The 15,381-nt window shown below is 38.2% G+C and overlaps 1 protein-coding gene across 1 annotated transcript in view; it reads left to right on the top strand.

Annotated features, from left to right (window-relative positions):
• The first annotated feature begins 713 nt into the window (after window positions 1-713).
• The window catches only part of LOC145998506 (ionotropic receptor 25a-like), a 211,554-nt gene continuing 196,886 nt past the window's right edge, over window positions 714-15,381 (top strand). The window contains exon 1 of the mRNA XM_083134932.1: window positions 714-829. The gene's annotated coding sequence lies outside the window, so the exon portion shown is untranslated. The remainder of the gene's footprint in view (window positions 830-15,381) is intronic.

Here is a 15,381-nt window from a genome sequence, read left to right as displayed (position 1 = left end):
GGTGAAGCTGTCTCCTTGTACTCAAAGGGTCATGAGTTTGATCTCTGGTGGAGGCACATTGGTTGGGATCCCACTTTTTGCAGACCTCCGTGGTGGAAATAGTTAGTACAGCGCGCTAAGACGCCTGTGGTCCTGGGTTCGAATCCAGGCCTGGTTGTTCTTTCAGTGTCTCCCTTCATCATATCACCACTCATCAGAATCTTCGCGATCAGCCAAAAGTGGCAGAAAAGCGAAGTAAAATAAACCAAATCAATCAGTCAATCAAAACGGTTCCCACCATTGGCAAAGTTCTTTCATTCAAGGGCATAGCTTTCCAGCCAAATTTAAAGATGGCAGTTCTGAAAGAAAGACATAGTAGGAATATTATATGTGCCTACAGTCCACGTCTATTGTCTCTGGCACTAAAAGTTACTACCATTCTGCCATAACTGGGCTTGCAAGATCGATATTGACGTCAACTGATTCGTTGCGAGCTGCCTTTCCAATGGCTTCTGGACAGTTCCACCGTCAAGAAGAATAAAAAGGAAAAATTACCTGTGGCCAGGCCCCGCCCAGCAGTTTTGTTACTGTAGAATCGATGTTCTTTACGTTCTTCATCATCACGCCACATATGAATCATTGAACGGTGGAGAACCATCGGTCATCTCCTTGGTAACCTTAGCCAGAGCAAACACGGTGGCAACAACACACGGTGGACAAACACGCACCAAATTGCGTCTGGAATTATTCCGTCAGTGGCTGTCGGAGGAGGAGGAGGTCGAATTAGAAAAAGGGCGGTCGGTGGTGCTTTCGCCTTTGTAGATTAGAAGGGACATCTGCAGATCAATTGGTGAGTTGGCTTTTTGTGGATACTTTAACTTCGTGTATGATTGTCGTCTGGGATGTTGGCTCTGGTACAATCCACATTCACTGGCCTTCTTGGTAGCCCCCAAAATAAAATACACCTCCCAGTGGCGTGTCACCGTTGTAATCAAGATGCCCCCAGTTCGGTCCCCGGAGGAGGCACATGGTATAAAGGTTCGGAACCAAGGGCAGATTGAAGAGGTTGGCCAAGGACCCCCCCTACCCCCTCATGAATATGTCATTATCGAAAAGTCTCCACAGCTAAAATGTAATACTCTCATGACCAGTGACGGCGATTAGGGAAGTATTTTCTGTAAGTCGCACATTTTGGTGCCAGGACTTTTTTGGTGCTAGGTAATTTTGGTTCCAGACATTTTGGTGCCGGGGCATTTTGGTACTAGACATTTTTCTATCAGTTTTCTCTTTTGCACGCCCTTTCACCCCTGACCGCTGATTCACTTTCGGTGAGTGCATATGCTGAATGTCTTCCTCATCACCAAAGACGTATTTCGGGGGGGGGGGGGGTCCAGGGGTTCGGACCCACCAGAAAGACTTACTAAGTACAACAATTAAATAATGAAAATGATGAAATAATAAAATAACTAATATTAAATAAAGATAATATACTTGTTGTATAATCGAGGGTTATTTATTTCCGCCAAACTAATTGGAAGGCAAGGATTATGTTGTAAACATGCGACTTTGAATGACGGTACCAAAAGAGATTTATGCAAGATTTATTACTACTTATAACGTAACATGCATAAAATATCACCAGGAACTCTACTTTTCGTCAACTGGATCATCTAACATCCTTCTTCTATAGTCAATAAATATTCAATTCTTTATCTATTTGACATTAATGTCCTTGCCAGGGCAGTTGTTGTTGTTTACATTTTTTCCGATCTTAACTACACGTAAGCTAGATAATGAATATGTGCTGTTATATCACTATTCTTATACCGTCCTTTTGCCCATTCACGCAATAAAATATATTATTTAATTTGAATATTTTAATTAATACTATTTTAATTAATTTAACATAATTATTTCAGTTTAAACAATAATAATAATATTTTGAGACACTTGGTTCGGACCCGGGCCCCCCCGATGGCGCAGTGGTAGCGTCGTCGCCTTGTAATCAAGGGGTCCCGGGTTCGATACCCGGTGGAGGACATAGTGGTTCGGGTCCCACTTTAAACTGTAGGTCCAGTCTCGATTAGCCTTACTGTGCATAAGTGAACTTTAAACACCAAATCAATCAATCAATCAACTTTATTTTGACTCCCCTGAAACATATTTCTAGATACGTGCCTGCTCATCACATAGAAAATGGCTTCGTTAGGGAATTCCCCTCAAGGTGGGAAGAAACTAATTCTTGATGGATTTTTGTACTTAAAAGAAAAGGCCAAAATGACTAAGTGAACTGGCAGTGCTCTCTGAAGCAGTGCAAGGTCCGAATCCACACTGTAAACGATGAAACTCTGTAACTTGTGAAGGAATATACTGTATACACAACACATAGCTGTATTGCCCTCGCATTTCTATACAGACTATTGTAATTCATAAGTTTAATACTAAATACACTAAGTCTTCATAAATCTAGAGTTGCAAAAAAGCCGGCTTTTTTGAATGGACGGTTTTTTTTCGATAAAAAGCTTTTTTGGCTTTTTACCAATTAGAGCTAACCTATATCACTTGAAGTTACTGTTATGAGTTTACAGGTTTGTAGTGACATATTTTACAACTAGCTAAAATAAATTTACATGATGTAGCAGCCAATCCCAGTAGACACATATTGCATAACTGTTCAGATACAATTTTAACCCTAGCTCACCGCCTCTAACAGTGTTTTCTGCAACCACGTAACTTGAAAAACAATTTTTTTATTGTCATTTATAACCGCACCATTCATTTGTGTATACCCTGTATAATCAGAAAAGGAAGCAGTGAATCGATAATAAAATGTTTTCTTGAATTTTAGTGATAAAATAATGTTTGGGCAGTTCCGGTACGTAAGTTTCTAGTATGGCATGGGTAAGCTAGGGTTAAAATTAAACTTATAGTCCTGATGAGCACATCTGACCATGAAATGGACTTAAAACAATATTTTACATGTTTGTGTCTCAATTTAAATGTTGGTGTCATAAAATATGAAACAAATGTTAATATCAAAATATTCGATGTTTCGGTACAATTAAAAATCTTTACTGTTCACAACACATATGCAGAAGCATACGTATTACGTGAATGTGCGTATATATTCTGTTTAACAGAGCTTTGAGATGGAAGCGACACGTGGCTCTTGGAAACAAACCTTTAGAAGTAAATGCAACATTTCGAACCGAAGCAACATAAGCTGCAAGTGTCGCTCGTCACTTGGCCTGTACAGTTTTCTCAGTCAACTTTCAGACCGAAGCAACAAGTGACATGTGTCACTTGGAAGCAGACCCTCAGTAATGCATTCAACCTTTTGAACCGAAATGCGACAACGAGCTAAACATGTCACTTGCATGTTGTTCGGACTACACTGTTTTCTCAATGGCGTGCATAGTGCCGCTTCGGTCTGTTGTTCTTGTATGCACGGAAAACGTTTTGCTTTATACTGAAGGAGGCTGCGTCTCTTGTCATCTGTGACTTCAGTCTGAAAGCTCCCTCATTGGCGCGCATCATCCAACCTCGGTCTTCTTTGTGCATGCTTGGTGGATGCTTGCTTACAGACTGAAGAGGTTCATGTCACTTGCCACTTCAATGTGCCCCCCCCCCCCCCCTGTCATGTGTTGCTTCGGTCTGAATGTTCTCTATACTTGACAAGCTTGTTAGCTGCTTCATCAGACATTAAGATTTCATTTTAGCCTGTAAATCACAGAGAATCCATTGCAAGTACTGTTGATGGAAAAAGGCCGGCTTTTTGATAGAAGATTCCTTTTATAATCATGAATGACCCTCTGGAGTGTTGCCTTGTAATAAGAAGTCTGAGGTTCAATGCTCAGTGGAGGCAGAGTGCTTCGGATCTCATTTCAAACTGTAGGTCCAGTCCAGATTTGCGGCCAGTCTTATTTGCTTCTGCTTCAGTTTTAGTGCCAGTATTTTTCAACCGCCGGGACGCAAAAAGGCCGTTGCACCCAGGGGTTGACTACTAATTTTTTAAATCTAATTTTATATTTGACAGCAAGTCTAAACATAATTGAACTATAATTATGCCATGCTTGATATATTAATTTCCATACAAAATTTAAAGATCAGAAATGTATTTATGAGTGAAATTGTTTGGATCAGGGCATGGACTTGTAAGAAATAAATTACTGGGCTTTGGTTTCACAAAGGTTGAGAACCACTGCACCAAGAAGCCAAAATACATCACTAGTTGCTCCATGACCAGGTTTAGTGGCCATTTAATCAAATTTTACATTATGTACTGGAAAGCCAGAATACAAATATATATTTTACTGAACACAAAATTTAATGTAAAGAGATCTGATACAAGATTTTCCAAAGGTAGAGTAGTATTTTCTTTTTTGCTTCATGTACATGTTCGTATAACAAATTCAAACATTGAAAATCATATCATACTATTAGCTTCTATTAAAACACATACAAAACTACTCTAGTTATGTGAATATGTTCATAATCCATAGATATATTTAATAAGCCTACCAAAATATGAAGATAACACTCGGAAAGAACTGCCCAATCAAAAAGCCAGCATTCTTGAAAACACTGTTTATGTCTAGCTACGACTTTAATATTGTAAATTGTATTTTATATTTAGAAATGAGTGTCTATTTTACAGTAGGGAGATAACCGTAAACCATGGAAGAGGGAAAATTGATTTGAGACACTTTTGTGAAAAAAGCCCAAAAAAATCGCGTAGTTTTTTGAAAAATAGTTTCAATAGGTGGCAGATACACATAAGATGACACCTAAGCTTCAGCAGACTTCGTGTTGACTGCTTTGTTGAGTTTTGCTGGCAATGGACTTTCTCTTTACAGTAATCTGGCGTTTAATCCACAAATGCCTGGTACACGAGTATCTTCGTTTACAAATTTCACAACTTTATCGTTTACATTGTGGGCAAGAGGTGAAGGGCTGTGCAAAAGAGACAGGAGAAAGGTATCAAATGTTAAGTATTAAAATACCCAGGCACCAAAATGTCCTAGACCCGGCTATTAGAGGGAGGCCCTCCACTATGGCTTCTTAAGGCTAAGTCTTGTTTACCAAGAAAAGGTAAACTGTCCTGCCCCCCCCCCCCCCCAGTATTGGCGCCCAATCGCCGCTACTGTTTATGACATTATGCGGTCTAGATTGAAGTTACGAACTGTCCAAAGAACTAATTACACCACACGCATATATTGAGAATTATTTGCATTATTATTATTTAAGGAAAAATAGTACATAAAAGGCAGTCATATATTTTTATTTATTTATTTATTTATATTTATTTGTTTATTTATAAAAACTTCACACTACAGGCAAATGCCCATTTATAGTGTTCTACATACCATAATTACGAGTAATTGACATAAACATATAATTCGTACATGACTCTCTCATGACATGAATATATATAAAATTGTATATAAGATGGATACATAACTCTGTGATTACATAATTATAAGTTATATATACACACACCACACAAACATACGTATATATGTGTATCATTGTTATTAAGTTATATAATGACTATATATATATATATATATATACTATATATATATAATGTTGCCTAAACAACAAGATGATTGCACAGATTTACAATGTATTTAAAATATTTAAGAGAAGGTACAGACTTTGAACGATGTTAAGGCATGGATATAAAAATGACAGTAAACAATTCAGTGATTAACGTATTTGCTCGTCATCTTTCATATTACATTGAGAAGATGAATATAGTAGTAAATACATAAAAATAAGATAAAATACAAAAGGTTGACTTAAAAATATATAATGTTATATAGTTAATAATGTTTGTGGTATTATGCATATTGTATGAGTATCCTGTTTGTTCTACTCGTGATTACGGAACTATTACGTGTACTGTTACATCATAGTATTTTGCGATTTTCTGAAGTAGGTCTGGAGTTCGGATTTAAATTTTAGGGTGCTTAGAAAGATGTCTACTGGGTACCTCGATTTTGTAACTTCGTTAAATGATTTACACATTCTTCGAATTGGAGCTGCATCTGCAGATTTCGTTTGGCCTCTGGAAATTTGGAATAGGTCTTTACACGGCCTTACTTTGCTGTGCCGTACGTAAAAATTAATTTTCGAAAAGACGTTCGGAGTCTATTCTATTTGTGAGTAATTTGTGCAGAAAAAGTAATTCATGGATCTGTCTTCGGCTGTGAAGGGAATCTATATTGAGAAAACTTCATAATGCTCCGCTTGGAATATATTTGGGATAGACGCCGGATATTTTTAGTGTCAGGAACCTAAGAAACTTGTTTTGCACTCTTTCGATTTTGTCTATATGGGTTTGGATTTGTGGAGACCAGACAACAGATGCGTATTCTAGTTTTGTCCTTACATAATAGTTGTGTATTATTTCGAACGTTTCTTTCTTTTTAAATTCTCTTCCCATTCTCATTATAAAACCAAGATTTCGATGCGCTTCGGTTATTATTCGGTCCGTGTGTTTTTGGAAACTTCGATCATATTCGAACTGGACGCCCAAGTCTTGATAGTTAGTTACTTTCTCCAAAATGTGGTCATTGATTGTGTAACGATATAAATAAGGACGTTTTTTGCGACTAAGAGTCATTATATTGCATTTGTTAAGATTAAGCATTAATTTGGTCTCTTCGCACCATTTCGCGAGGCAATTGATATCATTTTGTAGTTCTGTTGCGTCCTTATTGTTTGTAATACTTTTGTAAATTTTTAAGTCGTCTGCGTACAAAATTGTTTCAGAGTGTTGAAGTTTTTCTGGGAGATCATTTATCATTACCAAAAACAGTCGGGGTCCTAGATTCGAGCCTTGCGGGACACCTGAGCAGGCTTGGAATTCCAAGGATGCGCTGTTACAGTACTTAACGTATTGTTTGCGGCCTTTTAGATAAGATGACATGAGTTTTAGGAGAGGCAGTGAGAGGTTACAGTGGTGGAGCCTTTTTAGAAGAATGTCGTGATCAACAAGGTCGAATGCTTTGGAAAAATCTATAAATTACGTCTACCTGTCCTTGCTTGTCTAACATGGTGGAGACAAAGTCGGAAATTTCTACCAAGTTCGTTACCACTGATCTTTTCGAAACGGAGCCGTGCTGATGAGGAGAAAGATCTGAGTGAAGATGCCTAGATATATATTTCTACAAGATTTTTTCGAATATTTTGGCAGCAGCGGAAATGAGAGATATCGGCCTGTAATTGTTGATTTCTATCTTGTCGGAAGCCTTTGGGATGGGGCATATTTCAGAGACCTTCTACTTATCTGCGAAAGTGCATGTTGAAAGCGATAAGTTAAATAAGAAGTGTAGTGGATAGGCAATTTTAAGCTTTCTGAGCAGCCCTACATATGGAGGAATCATGACTGCACCTATTTTTCTTTTAGGTTTGAGCGATTTTATTGTTTCATCAACGACCCTGAGAGGAATTTCACTGATATGTAGGGCATCCAGCAGTTTGTTGGTGTTGTCTACGAGGAAGGTTGTTTTGTAGGTAGATTTAGCTTGTTTGTAAGTTGAATTGAAATAATGTGCGAATGGTTCGGCAATTTCATTATTGCTTAAGAGAGGTTTATTTAAGTAAGTAGTGGGGTGAAGTGGTGTTTTCTTCCTGTTGTTTTTAACAAAAGACCAGAAGTGTCGGGGATCCTGTTGTATATTTAGTTCGCAGTTCAATAAATACTTATGATATGATTCAATAATGCATTTTTTGAGTTTCTTTCGCAATTCTTTGAACTTGGTTTGGTGAAAGGACGCATCGCCTTTCTGCTGTTTCCATTTTCGGTGATGCGTTGCTTTTGAAGCAATATCTTTTTTAATTTCGCTCGTGAACCAGCAAGGAAATTGACGCGCGTTGCAGATCGTAAAGGGGGCACATTTATCGAATACAGTAGTTAGAATCTTATAGAAGTTATCTGTAGCATCATTTACATTTCGATATTTTTATTAGTTCGTTCCAGTTAGTTGTCTGGAGTTCTTGGTGCAGTTTATGGAAATCGGCTTTTTTAAAATTATATCTTTTGTTTGTCGGTTCTGAATTTATTCTGTGCAGTTGTGGGTGGCACACACACACACACACACCGATAAAGCTGGGTGATGCTTATCTTCGAGAACTAGCGGCATTTCGTTCTTTTCGACGATCACGTGGCTCATATTAGTTACGACTAAGACTAGTGTTCTGCCTAGCGTGTTTGTTACCTTTGTTATTGCTGCTTAAGGAATGAAGTTCAAGAAAATTTTGGAGCTCTAAACAACGGTTTCCGGAATTTAGTAAATTACAGTTAGTGCCCGTGATTTCCGGTATGTTAAAATGGCCAACTAAAATTAGAGGACACCCATTTCGACATTGTGTAGTTATGTGGCTGAATATCATGTCGTACACTTTAGGTGGTGAATCGGGGGGAAATAGATGGCAAAAATGTATGCATTAGCTTCGTCCTGAGTCTTAACCTTTACAATTAAAGAGTCAACGGTGGGATTGTATAGAGTGCACGGATCACAACCTGGACATGTTAAATTTACGCGTATGCAAAATGTAATAGGAGTTTCGTTGGTATTAGGCGTAGCGCAGCATTGGTTGATATTTCGGAGAAAAAACTGATTATCAGGGGACGGCCTTATATGTAAATACAGATCTTCATGGGATGCTAAAATTAATATTATTTTTTTCCATTTTTTCGAATCGCTGTAATGCTATTTTTATTATCCATATTTTTATCTTTTAGCACATATTTTGGTTATTTGTACATACTATTTTCATCATTTCAAACCTTTTTCGACATACAGATATTACCACATGTATCCTTCTTGTGTTCAAAAGGTTTCCCCGTTTATATGTATTCTGTTCGTTTTGTACTCTCTGTTTATTTTAAAACTTCACAACAGACAATGCATCTGTTACTCTAATATTTTTGTCAACAAGAGAGAATGGAAGCTTAAGCTTTCACGGTTAAATCCATTGCATATTTATTTCAAGTATACTCCCATTACTTCATGCGATATTGAACGTAATTCTCAGTCATAAATCTGTGTTTAGGGACAAGGGGAGGGCACTCACGTTTTAGCACTTAAAATAAAGTTTGGTAATGCATTATTTTGGTAACAAAAAACCACATTTTGTATTACAATTAGTATCATGTAAGCCAAATGCATTTTATTTAGGCGAGCCGTTTGCTTGATGAAAATTGCCATTTTTCACAATTGTAAGTCCATATTTAATTCCATATCTAAGACTCTTTTGTTACATGTAAATGCGTTCACTGCTGATTGTGCATAAGATTGATTGATTTGCTTTATTTTACATCGATTTTTGTGCCACTTTTACCTAATTTGCGAAGATGAGGATGAGTGTTGACATGATGAAATTGATGAATGGACACTCACAAATATCTATGCCCAGGCCGGGATTCGAACCCGGAACCCGTCGTAGCGCGATGTGATAACCACTTCGCCACGGGGGACGGCGATTGTGCATAAGAGAATGCATCTGCATAATGAAAAGCTTTTCATGATATTTCGTGGCATCGATGCATTTCTCGTGATGCCTTGCGAAGAATTTCTATTTATTTATTATGCTGAGCACAACAGGTGTCTGCCCTTTTACAGTATACATTATTCAGGTATGCAAATAACAGCTCTTCATTGCACAGGAAACAGGAGGGTAATATTACTAGTAATATAATATTTTAAAATAAATGCCCTACTGTGATAAGGTTGGTTTAACAGTACCTACCATCCTGTATTAACTGGTTAACCAACGATCTTCAACACAAATAACATGTTCAACTTGTTGCACAGATAAGTATTTGAAAGAAAAAAAAGCGAAGATTGGTATACAATAACGTGAGAGAACACAAATAAATCAATTATCAAACAGTCTGTTCATATTTATTTTTCTTATACATAAGTAGAAGAAAAAATAACGAAAAAAGTAACTTTTCAAATCTATACATATTGTGTTTGAAAAAGTACACGTGGACGGGTTTGCCTACCTATCCGGGGTTCCATCACGTTTCGTACCTCCTTATTCTTTCCACCAGCACTGTGACCTCTTAATGCTAAGCCTTTTCTATAAAGAGAAAGTAAACTGACCTTGCCCCGCCCACCTAGTTTTAGCTCCCCAATCGCCGCTACTGTACACCGTCATAGTACTTTGTTTGCAATATTTTTTCAATGTTTCATACATTTCTTAGTGGGTGAAATCATGCGCTTTCCTTTTCATAACTCGTAAAGCTGCTATAGTATATAACTTCTTGATTGTTTCATCAAAACGCCCAACACATATTTCAGATTTCCGATATTCAAACACCCTTGTGTATACCATATACCGTGCGTCCATTTCGATCTGCAGCCGAGAGATCGGGAGAAGCGTGGCGGGCGGCACTGACGGAGATGCCGACATTTGCGGCCTGAAATGCCCGCTTATTTTTATGGACATATGCAGACATTTATATAAATATTGCAAAACGAGCACTAACCTGTGTTATAAGAGTATGGTTTTAATTTTAGTAGCTTAGTGACTGTATGTGCCGATGATTTTGACACGCCCACCTCTTGTGAAACACGGCGTAGAGGTTTGTTTGGAGAACGTTCTAACGCTGCACCAATATCATCGAGTTTTGCTTCGGTTAGAATCCGTCGTTTTTGCTTAGGTGTTTTAAAATTTAACGATACAGTTTCTCGTAATTTAAGGACAAGATATCTAACCGTATCTCTGTGTGGAGTTGAAACGCATGGGAATTTCTGTACAAATTACCTACACACGTCTCTACACGAGTTTGTTTTCACGTAGGTACGTGTCATACATAAAAAATCTTTGTTCTAACGTGAATCTTGCGGCTGGCATTCCAATCGTCTCACTGACACGTCACACATACACACTACAATAACACAAACAAGTAACTGCAAGTAACCAAGAATAACACTCTTGCGCACAGTACGAAATTAACACGCTCTTGGTTTACATTGCTCGCCACTATATTTACAACTCTGTTTTCATCTAGTCGCGAAGGAACAAAAAACTCGAGCTCGGATATTTCGGATTGCGAGGAAGCTCACGAAAACCATTCACTTTTATCGGTTTCGTCTGCAGTGTAATCCTGATACAGTGTTGCACATTCGAAACCTCCAAACGATTCCCATCGCCACAAAACTCTTTCAAGGATATAAACTTAAGCAGGACGTTACTGATCAAAACCATGATTAAAATGCTTTTTTATCTGTGGCTCTTAACATCGTTTCTATAGCGTAATTATTTGTGTATATAAGAGCAGAACTTGGATGAATTACAGAAGAACTTTTGCGTGTTATAACACAGGTTAGTGATCGTTTTGCAATATTTATATAAATGTCTGCATATGTCTATAAAAATAAGCGGGCATTACAGGCCGCAAATGTCGGCTTCTCCGTCAGCGCCGCCCGCCACGCTTCTCCCGATCTCTCGGCTGCAGATCGAAATGGACGCACGGTACATGTACATAGGCGCAACACTTTTTTTAGTGATTAGCACAAACTTCATATGACGCTTACAGAATGTTTGTATCGTATGTTGCAAACCGAAAACATGAATTGAATATGCCGCCAGCACTTTCACAAGTGCCTCCCGGAGGACCTAATGGTAACGACGCCGCCTTGTAATCAAGGTGTCTCGGTTTCGATACCCAGTGGTTTGGGTTCCACTTTTAAACGTTGCATAATTTGTATTCCTGTGGAGATACCTATTATTAGAATAAATAAATGAAGACTTAGGTTGACAGGTCATGTGGTACGAATGGGAGAGGAAGAAGAGTTTTCAGGATTCTTGTTGGGAAACCTGGTGGGAGGAAATCTGTAGGAAGGCCAAGAAGAAGATGGAGAGATAACGTTGAGATGTACCTAAAGGAAATCGATAAGGATGGAAAAGATTGGATTGATCGATCCCAGGATAGGGAGAGATGGAAGGCTTGTGTTGCTGCAGCCATAAACCTTCGGGTTTGAGAAGGCTAGAGAGTTAGTTAGTTAGGTCGAGTCCCGATTAATGTTTCTGGGCACAAAGTGGACTTCAGTTCAAACAAATACTAGAACGCAATACTTTCACAATGCGTCGCGATGTTTACTCTTGTTCCGTTTCCTTGTTCGACGTCAAGAGTTTGGCTATGCTCTCTACCTGCAACCATTAAGTACAATGGTTGAATTACTTCTTTAAAAGATGGTTATGGTTGCAGGAAAGGTACAATTTGATAATAGTCCATGTGAGACATCTGTATTCAATTTTGTCGTCCTATTTCTCTGTTTTCATGCTGACCTATTGGAGGCGTCGGCCTATTGCGTTCAATCAATTTGTTGTTTCTTTCCTAGGGACACGTCAGCTCAATTTTTCTGTATCGATTTTGCGTGTGTACGTTGCATTCTGTTATTATGTTTCCTGTATTACTATTGATCAAGTTTTCTATATCAATGTGGTATATTCTTATAGACTTCCTTGAGAGGAACATTGTTTGTTCAACTGAACTAGATTTTCTGCTAGAACACATGTTGTGTCTGCTTAGCGAGAAATTACATTGCTACTTGACTGGTAGTTTTACAAGTAGTAGTAGTAGTAGTAGTAAAGGTAAAGAAAAAAAGGTAAAGTGTTCCCCTGTGCATTGCACCACGCCATGAAGGCGTATAGGGGGTGTGGGGGTAACGCCCCACACTTTCTTGATCCGGTCGTGAGTGGGGGTGATGTGATCAGCATCACGCCCCTAACCGCCTTTACCCCCCAGGGTTTCCCCCGGGTACCCATGTTATTCGACGCTGGGTAGGCGCCGGGGCCGCTTCCACCGTTAGAAAAGTTCCCGGACTTGAACCGGCCGGGGATCGAACCCGGGACCTTTAGCATGGTAGTCAGACGCGTTACCGACTGAGCCACCGCGGCCACTAGTAGTAGTAGTAGTAGTAGTAATAATAATAATAATAAATAGACTATAATATTTGATTATTGTAATAATAATTATTTGATTTTTATTATTTTAATTATGTTGGTAGCGACAAATTTTTGAAAGGAATTATTTTCAGACCGGTGAGTAAAGTGTTCTAGCAGAATATCTATTGAGTGGACGACGGGATTTAGTGAAAGTTTGAAGTGTGCTATGAGTGAGAAGCCTTTGTTGTAAATCAAGGATAACTTTCAAATGGATGAAAAGCCATTGTTGTAAATGCAGGTTAACTTGAAAATTATTGATTGATTGAGTTGGTGTTTTAAGTACACTTTATGCACAGTAAGGCTAATCGGGACTGGATCTACAGTTTAAAGTGGGATCCGAAGCACTATGTGCCTCCACCTTTATTACAAGGCGACGACGCTGCCACTGCGCCATCGAGGAGGCCCTTTAACTTGAAAATGGATGAAATGCCTTTGCTGTAATCCAGGTTAATATGAAAAAGAAACACATTTTTTTCTATGCATGACGTCCGAATAAGAAAATGGAAAATCGTAGCTAGTATCTACGCGAACGAATTTAGTGTTTTTGAGACGAGACACGAGACAGGACAGGCTTTTAAAAATTCGAGACGAGACGAGATTGACCATCTGTCCTGTAGACGAGACACGCGACGGGACGACAGCTTATGAAGAGTCTCCTCTCGTCTCGGAAGTCTCGAAAAAATACAAACAAAATCGTTAATCAGTTTCAAATAATTATTTACTCGAAATAAAATATTTTTGTTTTATGTATTACATTGTGTATTACATCCCAAAAAAAGGCAATCCTACATATTTTTAACACTATTTCGAAATCCAGCATTACTTCCAGTTTTTCAATGGCCCGACCCTGTGGCCGAGTGGTTAGCACATCGCGCTGCGACGCCAAGGGTCCCGGGTTCGAATCCCGGTCGGGCTTGGTTGTTTGTGAATGTCCATTCATCAATTTCATCATTTCATCACTCATCCCCATCTTCGCAAATTAGCCAAGAGGCACAAAACGCGAAGTAAAATAAATCAAATCAAATCAAAATCAAAGTTTTTCAATGTATTCAAGCTTAATAATTTTGTTTTAATAGTACTCCAGATTCAAGTACATTACTAAAATACCGATTCAGATATCTATTTGCAAAAATATTGTGATAAGAGAACTGTTCTCGATAATTTCTTTGAGTGAGAAATTTATGAAAATATTGTAAACCTTACGAAGAAAATTGCGTGCTTTGTTTGCTTTTCCATATTAATGAAATTATTTGCTTTTCCTTAAAACAGCTGGAATGTTTTTAACGCTTTCAAAGTAAAAAAAAAACTACTGCTATAACGCGTAAGCTATAGTAAGGCAGGCATACGATAATTGTTATCGTTACAACACGATATATTCCCACGTAAGGAATTGCAGAAATTTTACATAAAATCGTGTCATCTAAGGAACTTACCAAAAGCAAGGTCTGTAATCTGCCTAGCTGTTTGTAATCCCCCCCCACACCTCACGGTCAGGAACTAAAAATGGAGTAAAAGAACACTTGAATCCAGTGAAGAGAGATAATCAATTAAAAGTAAGGGACTGATTTGTGGCATAACTTCACTGGGTGATCGCGTCGCTTCGGTTCGAAAGATTGCATTCATTACTGTAGGTTCGTTTCCAAGCGACAGTTCTCGCATTTCTCTTTTCGCCTGTCGGCTGTTGCTTGTTGCTTGTCGCATAGGTCAGCAGGCCCGTAGCCAGGAATTCTTTGTAGGGGGGGCAAAGTCAATCCTAGAGGGGGCAAATTTTTAATATATTGTGTCGCATTGGCAGATATAGCAGTAGGGTGACCAGACATATACATTCAAAAAAGAGGACAGAGCATGGTGAAAAAGGAGGACAAAGTCATAAAAAAGAGGACACCAAAGAAAATGGCAACTCATTTTGCCATTACTCAAAATGTAATCAATGTAAAAAAAACTACCAACACTTTGCTCACATATAATTCTGATGATTTTTTCAATGATTTCTTCTTACCTTTAAGCAACGAAAGCAATCTCCTAATCTACTAATTAACACATGACAATCATAACTAAGAATATCTATATTTTGAAGCACAGCATTTTAATATTTTTCCAATTCTTGCATATTAGATATCCCCATAAGTGAAAGCAAATGTAAGAGTAACCTTTGCTTTACCTTATTTCCAAAACCGAATTTAAAGTTTATGTAGTTTATATTGGGTCAAGAAATATGATTTTAATGCCACCAACATTTCTATCACTCTTTCAACAGCAGGAGAAAGTGCCAGCGCTTTTGCAATTTACCTCATATTGGTTTCTTCCATCCTTTAAAAACTCGATATTTTCTTGCAAGATCATTCATGAATTTACACTTTCGCTTCATTTCATAAAAGTAAATTTAATAGTCAAAATTCTCACTACGCGTTTCTCTATCGCCTATGTATGACT

This window comes from Lepisma saccharinum, chromosome 1, assembly GCF_977018435.1.
Source record: "Lepisma saccharinum chromosome 1, izLepSacc3.1, whole genome shotgun sequence".
NCBI classification, from domain to species: domain Eukaryota; kingdom Metazoa; phylum Arthropoda; class Insecta; order Zygentoma; family Lepismatidae; genus Lepisma; species Lepisma saccharinum.
This window is presented reverse-complemented; position numbering and strand designations above follow the sequence as displayed.